Source organism: Quercus lobata, chromosome 7 (assembly GCF_001633185.2).
Source record: "Quercus lobata isolate SW786 chromosome 7, ValleyOak3.0 Primary Assembly, whole genome shotgun sequence".
In the NCBI taxonomy this organism is placed as follows: domain Eukaryota; kingdom Viridiplantae; phylum Streptophyta; class Magnoliopsida; order Fagales; family Fagaceae; genus Quercus; species Quercus lobata.
Window position 1 is genome coordinate 17,388,592 of NC_044910.1, and position 11,844 is coordinate 17,400,435.

At 36.7% G+C, this 11,844-nt stretch overlaps 1 non-coding gene across 1 annotated transcript; it reads left to right on the forward strand.

Annotated features, from left to right (window-relative positions):
• The first annotated feature begins 10,973 nt into the window (after positions 1-10,973).
• Positions 10,974-11,080, forward strand: LOC115954348. The gene has a single exon (XR_004083888.1). It is a non-coding gene; the product is annotated as a small nucleolar RNA R71 (small nucleolar RNA).
• Positions 11,081-11,844: the final 764 nt, after the last annotated feature.

Sequence of the window (11,844 nt, forward strand, 5' to 3'; positions counted from 1 at the left end):
ATTGATGACCTTCCAAGGTTTAGAAAAAATGTAGGATCTAATTCCAAGGCTGCAGAAATTTCTAATATCCATAAAAATGACCCTTATCAATTGATTGCACCCATTACACCTATGCAAGTACCACAAGTTCCCAAACCTAATAGAAAATTTCATGAGTTGTACATGCCCATGAGTCAAGTAAGCAAAAAGGTTACTAAAGCCCTTAGACCCAAGACCAATTCCAAACCCCTTGCCCTCAAGGTTTAATGTGAATAAAAGATATGCTTATCACTAAGGCCCTGGTCATGAAACTAACTGTTGTTCACCCTTCGTCATGCAATTCAAGACTTAATAGACAACAAGGTGATTGCACTACCTACAAGGCCCAGCATCACTAACAATCCCTTGCCTAATCTCAATTTTGGGAAAGGACCAAGGATCAATTGCTTGATGACCGAAGAAGAGAATAAGGAAGACCCATCCGACTTAATCTATGACCTACCCGAATGTTTCATGATGACATGGGTAGAATTAATGGATAGGACATCTACTACCACCACAGGACATGACATATGGAATAAAATATCAAAACTTGAGGACAACCAAACACCCACAAATGGGGGGAGACACTTCAAACCCCAAGACGCTGGTCCCTATGATCCAACCAAAATTGCCCACATCACAAGGGGGGGCCCCCACATTTAAAGACTGACAACCCAGTGGAAGCTTTAAACAGATCCACCCGACAAACCCCTACCGAAAAAGATGAAGTCCTCAAACAACTACAGAAGACACAAGCCAACATATCCTTATGGGGTTTACTCATGGCCTCATACAAATACCGTTAAAACCTAGTAGACCTTCTCAACCAAATCCAAGTCACTACAACCATAACTTCCCAAAATCTGAATGCTATGATTAGGTCCATAAATAGGGAACTCACTGTTTCATACTCTGACAAGGATCTGACCAAGAAGGATAAACACCATAATGACCCGTTGCATACAACTGTAGATTCCATAGGAGAGGATACCGATGGTTTTGATAGATGATGGAAGTGTTTTGAATGTGTGTCCTTTGAAGACTGCTAGTTGCTTGGGTCTAAGCATTGAAGACTTTGTGCCTACTAATCAACATGTGAGGGCATACAACAACAGTAGAAGAGAGGTTTCGGAAACCATAACATTAGAGCTTACCATAGGACCAATGGTCAAAAAGGTGGATTTTCAAATCCTTAATATAGCCTCATGCTTCAATATGCTTCTTGGGTGACCATGGATCCATGACACAGAAGCTGTACCTTTTTCTCTATATCAAAAGGTTCAGTTTCCACAGGAAGGAGCTATTGTGACCATATATAGGGATACTTTAACTGTGCCTAAGCCTATTTACGGTATTAATTCTGAGAAAGAGCCATTGACCTTGGACAACTTTGAGATTAAGAGACTTGGCTTTGAAAAGAGAGAAGAAGAATTTGAGAAGATCCCAGTGGACTTTGCTCCTTATGGTAATAACAATGTGCTAGCAATGATGAGGAGAATGAACTATCTTCTTGGGATGAATTTGGGGAGAGCTATAAAGAAGCCAACTATTCAAGACCTGGCAATTCCTATTGTCACACCACCTTTTGGGCTACGCTATGAGCCCACTGATGATGACTTGTTAGAGATGGAAGTGAGAAAAATGGCTCAAGCCAATGCCAAAGCAAAAAGACTTCCTTGTTCTCTAGAACCTCTAAAGCCCTACACTACTACATTAAATGGGAAGTTTGTAAAAACTGGAGAAAGTCAACGTTATTAGGGATTCCCTGAACCAAGATTTGATCCTACAACAAAGATAATGGAGATAAGAAGGAAGATGCAACTTGGGTTCCTACTGATTGGGCTGATTACATGGACCCTGATGCCATGACTACACTCCTTGGAGATCATATTTGCAACATAGAAGAAGAAGAATATTGGAAGGCTTGCCAGCATACATTGAAGAGCCCGTATGAACTAAGAGCCAATGATGGAGATAAGAAAGAGGAAACAGCCCCCAGTGATGATGAAGATGGAAGTGAAGACAAGAGTGATAGTAGTAGTGACGGTAGCAGTAACAGTGGACATGACGATGATAACAGCAGCACCAATAATGATGACAACAACAGTAGAAGTTATGATAGCCCATACAGTGGAGATGATTGGGGTGAACCTCCTAGTGATAGAGAAGATGAAGATGCAGACCTATTCTATGAGAAATATGACAGTGATGTAGACTACTATAATCAAGATATTGAAGATGATGTTGAAGTCAACAAGTGGAGCGACACTGATAGTGATTAATACAGGCTGACAAATGTGTTAGAGAATGCAAGAAAGGATAATGCACAAGCCAATCAAATGTATCATGACGTATATCCCTATAGGCACCTTTCAAATTGGAGTGATATCACTAATGTTAGTTCAAGGTCTGGCCCTAGGTATGACAAGCATGGAAGAGAGGTTCCAAAATTGGGGTCATATTATTATTCAGAATCAAGTCCACCAACCCCACATACCGAAGAGGAAGATAACATAGACGCCACGTTGGCCACTCTAAACCAAAAGCTGATGGTCCACAATCTCAGAATCATGACACTTGAGAATGCTGAACGTAATGAGGAGAAAATGGAAGAAAGTGAGTCAGAGCATCTTCCTCAACCCACTGACTTGGGCAATAGAGGAAAACCCGATCTATTTGATGAATGGATGGATAGCATAGAACGCTTGGATGCTTTTGTGACCGACAAGTCCACAGACATGGAGGTTGAAGAAGAAGCTACAAATTATATGGATGTAGATCCCCTGGTACTAATGTTGAGGGAAGAAGGAGCTTACTAAGAGCCACCTGCTATTGTGGAAGCCACGACTGAGTTGAAGAACTAGGCATGTGAGGGAGCCGCCCACCCCATGTAGGACTCTATGAGGAAGATCAAGATCGTCAAGTCAATCACTTTTGCCAAAAAAATCAAGACCGCCGAGCCAGTCACTCTTGCCAATAACATTGTTTCCGTTCCTATTGAGTCTATTTCTACTAGTGTTTCTATTCCTGTTAAGTTTGTTTGTGATAGTTTTCCAGTTAAGTCTGTAGAGTTTGTTAAAAACTCTTTCCATTTTAATATGATTTCTGATTCTGCTTATTTTGCTAGCTTTGAATGTTTTTATTTTTGAAATTGGTAAAGAAACTGTTAATAATAAGGAATTAAAACATGTATACCTAGAACCCATAGAAGAAGAAACCCAACCCACTAACCTAGGAACTGATGATGAGCCCAAAATGATCCAAGTGGGCAATACCTTAACCACTTCAGAGAAAGATGCATTAGTGGCACTGCTGATAGAGTTCAAGGAGGTCTTTGCTTGGTCATATGAAGACATGCTTGGGATTGATATAGATATAGTACGACACTGCATTCCAACAGATCCAACTATAAAGCGAATCAAGCAGAAGTTAAGAAGAATGAAGCCAGAGTGGACTCTCAAGATCAAAGAAGTTGAAAAACAATTCAATGCAGGATTCTTGAAAGTCGTCAACTATCCAAAGTGGTTAGCTAATGTGGTTTCGGTACCAAAGAAGGATGGGAAGGTCAGAATGTGTGTAGATTTTTCAAAATCTAAATAAGGCCAGTCCAAAAGATCGCTTTCCTTTGTCTCACATTGACATACTAGTTAATAATATAACAGGTCATGCTTTGCTATTGTTTATGGATGGGTTTTCAGTATACAATCAGATTAAGATGGCTCCAGAAGATATGGAGAAGACTTTCTTTATCACACCATGGGGGACATATCACTAAAAGGTCATGCCATTTGACCTTAAAAATGCTGGTGCTACTTACCAACGAGCAGCCACCACTTTGTTACATGATTTGATCCACAAAGAAGTAGAAGTTTATATTGATGACATGATAGTGAAGTCCAAAGACTGTGAAGGGCATCTACCGGCTTTGAGGAAGTTATTTGAAAGAATCTGGTTCTACAAGTTGTAATTGAATCCAAAGAAGTGTACTTTCGGAGTCACATCCGGAAAACTGTTAGGGTTTATGGTAAACTAGAGGGGAATAGAGTTGATCCTGAGAAAATCAAGGCAATTATAAAGATGAAGCCTCCAGAACTGAAAAGGAGATCCGAGGATTTCTAGGAAGGATACAATACATTAGCGGGTTTATAGCTCAACTCACCATGACCTGTGAACCAATCTTCTGACTGCTTAAGAAGGAGGTCCCAATAGTGTGGAATGAACAATGCCAAGAAGCCTTTGAGAAGATCAAGAGTTATCTGATGAAACTGCCAATACTTGTCCCATTGGTACCCGAAAAGCCATTGTTATTGTATCTCACCTTTACAGATTCAGCAATGTGGGCTCTACTTGCTCAATACCTAGATGAGACTAGAAATGAGAATGCAATTTACTACATTAGCAAGAAGATGTTTCCTTATGAAGAGAAGTATTCACCATTAGAAAAGACATGTGTAGCACTTGTATGGGCAACCCACAAACTCATACATTATATGCTTACTTATAAGGTTCTGCTAATTGCAAGAATGGATCCTTTGAAATACTTAATGGAAAAACCTGTTCAAGATGGGAAGACTGCTAAATGGGTTTTGTTTTTATTAGAATTTGATATTAAGTATGTGACTCAGTGTGAGAGACGTGTCCCTAAAAAAAAAAAGAGATTCAGGTACCTTTTTAGGGAACCTCTCTTTTTGGGTAAGTGGTATGGAGTCACCACTTATTTTTCTTTATAAAAAAAAATAAGAAGAAAATACTAATTACAAAATATATGACTGAATAGTTCCATTCATTGATTGAATAAAATTACATATCTGAAAGAAAATTAAAAAGTTACATAACTTTGGGTCCTAGATACAATCTACCAAATATTTACATGACTTGTTGTCCTAGTTACATTCTACCCAAAACAAATGAAGATAAGTCTAGATCTACTAAATCAAAAACCTAAATCCGGAGGCTAGGTTACAGAATGGGAAGGTGTTAGGCACCCATTCCACCTAAACAAAGTCTGGTTTTCTAGACTCTTGTGACCAATGTACTATGCTATGCATGTCATGAATGATATGTTGAACATGTGAATGAAAAATTAAATCACACAAATTTATGTATGGATGAAATCTCTTCTTTTGTTAAAAAAAAAAAATTATATATATACATATTAGATTTGTTTTTATTGTAAAAAAAAAAAAATGATTTTGATTTGTCAAAATATCATATCTGCTTTGTAGGATGTAAAACAAAGGTTTTGTGATGACAAAAATTTAGATATGTTTAGCTATATATTTTAAAAATGATTTTCTAAGAAGAGAATTCCACTCATAATCTAAATCTATGCAGTCATGAATTAAAATAAACACAAACACAGCAATACATAATCTCTTTCTTTATTTCAACAATTTGCATGTATTAAGAAAATCAGATTTGAGAAAAATTTAGATATGCATCTCATAAAGATGCAGATCTTTTTTTGTTTGAGAAAACTCAGATCGACATCTTAAGAAAGATGCAAATCAGTTTTTGTATTGAGAAAAAATTTAGATCTACACCTTATAAAGATGTAGATCTGTTTTGTTTTAAGAAAAATTCAGATCTACATCTTATAAAGATGCAGATTTGTTTTGTTTTAAGAAAAATAATTGCTCACTTGCAAATTTATTGACATTCAAGAAAAAGATTATCACAATCATATAGAAAATATCATACTTTAAACAAAAGGACAATTAACAATTCATAGATATTTGAAAAAAGAAAGATATATAATATGCATCATCACATCACAAGAGAAGGGTGAAGGAAACAACCTCTTGCATGAGCACACTTTGTTCTTAAGAGGATATTTTAGGGTTCAAAGAAATTTGTTCAATTCCCTTTGAAACCTAAAAACCCTAATTTTGCAGCAACACTCAGAGAGAGGATTAGAAAATATGTGTGGTTTGAGAGTAAAAAACGTATGCCTCTTAGAGTGTAACAAAAAGGTGCTGAATTATGAGGTTCAATCTCTATTTATAGAGGCTAGAAGACTCTAAAAAATAGGTACAGATGATTAGAGTTTGAATCCAGACGCATCCTTTTGCGAAAAGGTCAAAAAGGGTGTGCCTTATCGTCACCCAAAGGCCGTTGGGCCAAAGCCCACATGATGGCAATTCAGCACTCCAAAAGTGTCGAATTGGCTCTTGGAGGCTGAACACGCTTTTATGTTCAAGTGCCATTTGGTCTCTCCTTCTAAGGTTTTTTGGTCGGTCCTTGTATATAGATGTGTTTTCAACCTTTGTTTATGATTTTATGGTCTCTTTTCTGGATAATTCAAGCTTTTTTAAGAGTAATTATCTTGAAGATAAATGCCTTAAAATAAATCTTGATAAAGTTCAAATTATCCACAGTTTTATTGTTATTCAATCATCCCTTTTATTCCCAAGCATGCATCCCCATTTTAAACACTAATTATCAACCAATTACAAAATTATTTAATTAATTTTAATTGTTTAACCAATTAGAATTAATTTAAATTGATCATGTGTGGTCGATTCTACCTAGACACAATACATGCTAACCGTGCAAATTTGATCATGTGATATCTTTCAATCCGATGGTCCAATTTGGAAACCGGAAACACCATTACGACCGTTAGAATCTCAAGATTATTTTTATGATATGCAATGAATGAATTAATGCATACAATGCAGGAACAAATTGATGCATGTGATGCAAGAACAACATGATGCATGTGATGCAAGGATGATTTTTTTTTTTTTAGGGGTACATGGATGGTCACTCCAGTCATCTTCCTTGATTAAATCATGGGTGCAAAATCGAGTGTCTACACTCAGAAATCTATAAAGGGGAGAGCAATCGCCAATCACCTAGCCCATTTTTCACGAGAAGAAGCTGAGGAAATCCAAAGAGACTTTCCGGATGAAGACATTATGGGGATTGAAGTAGAATAATGGAAGATGTATTTTGATGGAACAACAAATCAAAACGGAAGTGGAATTGGAGTCCTCTTGATTTCTCCAAAAGGGGCACACATTCCATTTTCTGGCAGACTTAATTTCCCTGCCACCAACAATGCCACATAATATGAAGCTTGCATTATGGGCCTACAAGCAACCTTAGGCCTAGGAGTGAAAGAGTTGGAGGTATACGGAGACTCAGCCTTAATAATCTCTCAAATTCAGAATAAAAGGAAGATCAAAGAAGAAAGGCTAAGGCCTTATCATCGATGTCTTCAGAAGTGGGCATCAAAATTCAGCAAGATTCAATATCAGTATGTGCCAAGGATGCAAAATCAAATTGCAGATGCTTTAGCAACCATGGCATCTATGATGGATGGGCCAAAAGAAGATGAAGCTAGACCAATAATGTTAGAACAAAAAGAAAAACCAACTACTGCATGACAATAGAAGAAGATGAGGAAAAGAGTGGGAAAGGTGAATGGTATTTAGATATCCTACAATATCTTAAGGATGGAACATACCCACCATTTGCAGATAAGAATGACCAATTGACCATCTGGAGGTTGTCTGCTAATTACATTATTTATGGTAAAAGGCTTTACAAAAGACCATAAGATGGAATTCATCTCCTTTGTGTAACCGCTAAGGAAGCACAACAAATAATTGAAAAGGTTCATACGTCAAGTTATGGGCCACATATGAATGCACACATTCTATCAAGGAAGATAATGAAACAAGGCTATTACTGGACCACTATGGAAGCTGACTGTGCAGCTCATGTTTGAAAATGTCATCAATGCTAAGTCCATGGAGATCTGAAACATATGTCACCAATGCCACTACATACTATGACATCACCCTGGCCATTCTTTACATGGGGAATAGACATTATTGGGAAGATTCACCCAACAGCATCCAATGGCCATGAATTCATACTTGTAGTCATTAACTACTTTACTAAATAGGTAGAAGCTGCTTCATACAAGGTTCTGAATTCAAAGAAGTTGTTCAGTTCATTCAGACCAATATCATCTGCAGATACGGGGTACATCATGAAATTATCACAGACAATGGGTTGTACTTTAAAGGAGAAATAGAGAAGCTACTATGACAATTCTACATTCAGCACCGCAAGTCTTCACCTTACCGCCCTCAGCTATTGGGGCAATTGAGGCTGCTAATAAAAACATAAGGCGAATCTTGAAGAAGAGCACAAGGAACTACAAGGACTAGCACCTACAGTTGCCTTATGCACTTTGGGGATATAGAACGTCAATTCGATCATCCACAGGAGCCACTCCTTACTCATTGGTGTATGGGATGGAAGCAGTCCTTCCTATTGAGATGGGTGTCCATTCCCTAAGGACAACGCTGGAAAGTGAAATTCCTGAAATAGATTGGTTGCTAAGCAGATACAATCAATTGTGCATGCTAGATGAGAAAAGACTCAAAGCCTTGTATCATATTCAAGGTTACCAAAGGAGGTTTAGAAAAGCTTTTGACAAGAATGTGAGAACCAGAGATTTGAAGTTGGGGGATTTAGTGTTGAAGGAAATCCAAGCCCTAGTTTAAGATGCTAACGGGAAATTCAAACAAAACTGAGTAGGCCCATACATTATCAAACAGATATACTCTAGTGGAGCAGTAAGATTGATGGGCTTAGATGCAAACCCTTTTACTAAGTCAACCAACATGGATCAATTGAAGAAATACCACATCTGAAGTGGTAGTCTGAAAGCGCCACGTCTGAAGTGATTTGTTGTTTTCCTTCCTAGGTTTGACTAAAAACAAAAAAAAAAAAAACAAAAAAACAAAAAGAGATAGGTTGAAAACCCAAAAGGGCAATCTATGCAATATGAGAGTTAAAAAAAAAAAAAAAGAACAAAAACAAAAAGTGAGAGAGCTTGCTAGGTTGTTTATCATTGTCCTTTAAATAAATCCTATGAGTACAAACCAATGGACTAAGTCCTTTTATGCTAGCCATGTTCCTTCCTATGACACCTTTATGTTTACTCAAAACATTTAATAACTTACATTCTTGCAAGGAGTCAAGTTCAGAAGATATTACCATAGGAAAAGTCTCATTGTTTCCTAGAAAAGCATACTTGAGATCATTTGGCTAGGGTTTCAACTCCCATTTAGGTGCTTGCTTACTAGATGGCAACAAATTTATCTCACAAGGTGGCAACTCCTCATATTTCAATTTCCAATTGCTTGCTTCCAATTCCTACGTAGATTCCAAAAGACAGTGAATGTGTGCAATTTCATAATTCTCATCAAAATTAAAATCACATTAATTGACTAGACAAGCTTCTAATAGATTTGAAAAACATGTTTTGTTGAATTGTTCTTGAACAAGTGTTTCAATTAAGTCAACTTCATGCACATCCTCTTCATCCCTAGGTTGCTTACAAGTATTGAAAATATTAAGCTCAAGGGTCATATTCCCAAAAGATAATTTTAAGACTCCACTTCTACAATTTATCAATGCATTAGAAGTTGCAAGAAATGGGCGTCCTAAAATCACAGATATTTGAGAATTAGCATTAGAAACAGGATGCATGTCCAAAATAATAAAGTCAACAGGAAAATAAAATTTGTCCACTTGAACCAAAACATCCTCAATAGCACCCTTAGGAACAATCGCAGATCGATCGACAAGTTGTAAAATTATGGAAGTGGGTTTTAACTCGCCTAGACCTAATTGCTTATACACTAAATATGACAAAAGATTCACACTTACCCCAAGATCAAGAAAAGCTTTCTCTATTTTTGAATTACCAATCACACATGAAATAGTGGGACAACCTGAATCTTTAAACTTTGGAGGTCTATTGTTTTGAATGATTGCACTAACTTGTTCAGTTAAAAATGTCTTCTTATGTACATTAAGCTTACGCTTAACAGTGCACAAATCTTTCAAAAGTTTAGCATATGATGGAATTTGCTTCATGGCATCCAAAAGAGGAATGTTCACTTTAACTTGCTTAAGCACTTCAAGGATTTCAAAATTTTGATTCACTTTTTGAGGGGAAATCAACCTTTGGGGAAAAGGAGCAGGGATAGGACATCTTTTAATTTCATTAGATTTAGGCTTGAGGACTTCATCACTACTCTTTATTTTGGAAGATTCATCATGTGTATTGCTTTTAGAAATATCTTTTTTCAATGATTTTTCCACTATGAAGAGTAGTTACAGATTTAACTTGACTCACTTTATTTTTAGAGGAACTACAATCATCAACACAAAATTGACCTTGGGGGTCTAGTTGTGGTTGAGATGGAAACTTACCATTTTCTATTGTGCTCATGAATGTGGTCAATTTAGTAGAGTGCTCCAAAGTCATTTATGGCTTGTGAGGTCTGATTATTAATGGTGGATTGAGTTTGCATGAATTGTTGCAAAGTGTTTGCAAGACTCTTCTTTGGAGGGGGAGTACAAGGAATAAAATTTGAAGAACCATGTGTAGGAGGTGCAACCACATTATCATTCCTCCAACTAAAATTTGGGTGATTCCTCCACCCTGAATTGTATGTCTCTAAATAGGGGGAAGGGTATGATTTTTTCACCATGTTCATAGCATTTGCTTGATCATGCAACACCTCTTTAAAAGATGGAATTGTAGTGCATTCATTGGTAGGTTGTTCCATGGTCTCACAAATTCTACATACTTCATCAATTTTAGGCAGAGTATTGATTCCATTGACCTTTCTTAATTCCATGGCTTCAAGCTTCCTAGTTAGCTAGCCACCCTAGCACTAAGGTCACCATCTTCCCTAAGTTGGTACTTACCACCCCTAGAGGGGTTGGTGGATGCTCTAGACCTATTTGAGGTATTAGTGGTATCCCAAGATTAGGCATTCTCAACTAAGAGATCAAAATAATCAAAAGCCTCATTGGAATCTTTATTCAAAAACTCTCCATTGCATATCATCTCTACAAATTGGCGCATCTTTGGAGTTAAACTTTCATAGAAAAAACTAATTATATGCCAAGTTTCATAGCCATGATGTGGACAAGCATTAAGAAAATATTTAAATCTTTCCCAACATTGATAAAATGTTTCATTATCTTTTTGTGAAAAATTCATTATTTTTCTTTTAAGTGCATTAGTCCTATAAATTGGAAAAAAGTTCTTTAAAAACTCAATTTGCATCTCTTGCTATGTACCAATTGACCTAGGTCTCAAAGAATTAAGCCAAGTTTTTGCCTTGTCTTTAAGAGAAAAAGGAAACAGCTTCAACCTAATGGTCTCTTCATTACATGATTGGTCATAGAAGGTAGAACATACCTCCTCAAATTCCTTAAAGTGTAGGTAAGGATTATAGAATCTAAGCCATGAAATTTAGGAAGTAATGAAGTCATACCGGGCTTAAAATTAAAATTATTTGCATTAGTTGGAAAAATGATGCATGATGGTGCACTACTCCTAGTAGGTTGCAAATAATCCCTGAGAGTTCTAATGGGTTGATAAGCATGGAAGTTTTTATTATTTAAATTATTCTCATCACCGTGATTACCCTCTAAGTCCGCCATGATATCAAGTGTGTGAGAATGTGTGAAAGAATCAGATAAATTGCCAAACAAATTATTAGACTCAATTCTAGACAAGCAATTATCACTATCACGACACCAAACACGCATTCAATAGTAAAGCAAGAAAGAAAAATAAAAATAAAACAAAACAAAACAAATAACTTTAACAATAAAAACAAGTAAAAAGAAAAGAAAAACTCTAAAGGAAAAATAAACTACTTAAAAAGAAAAGAGTTGGAGAGATATTACCAAATATGTGAAGAAATTTAATGCCTAAAACCTCTCCAAACGAAGTGGAATGCTTCTCTAATCGCCTAATCCCTGGCAACGGCGCCA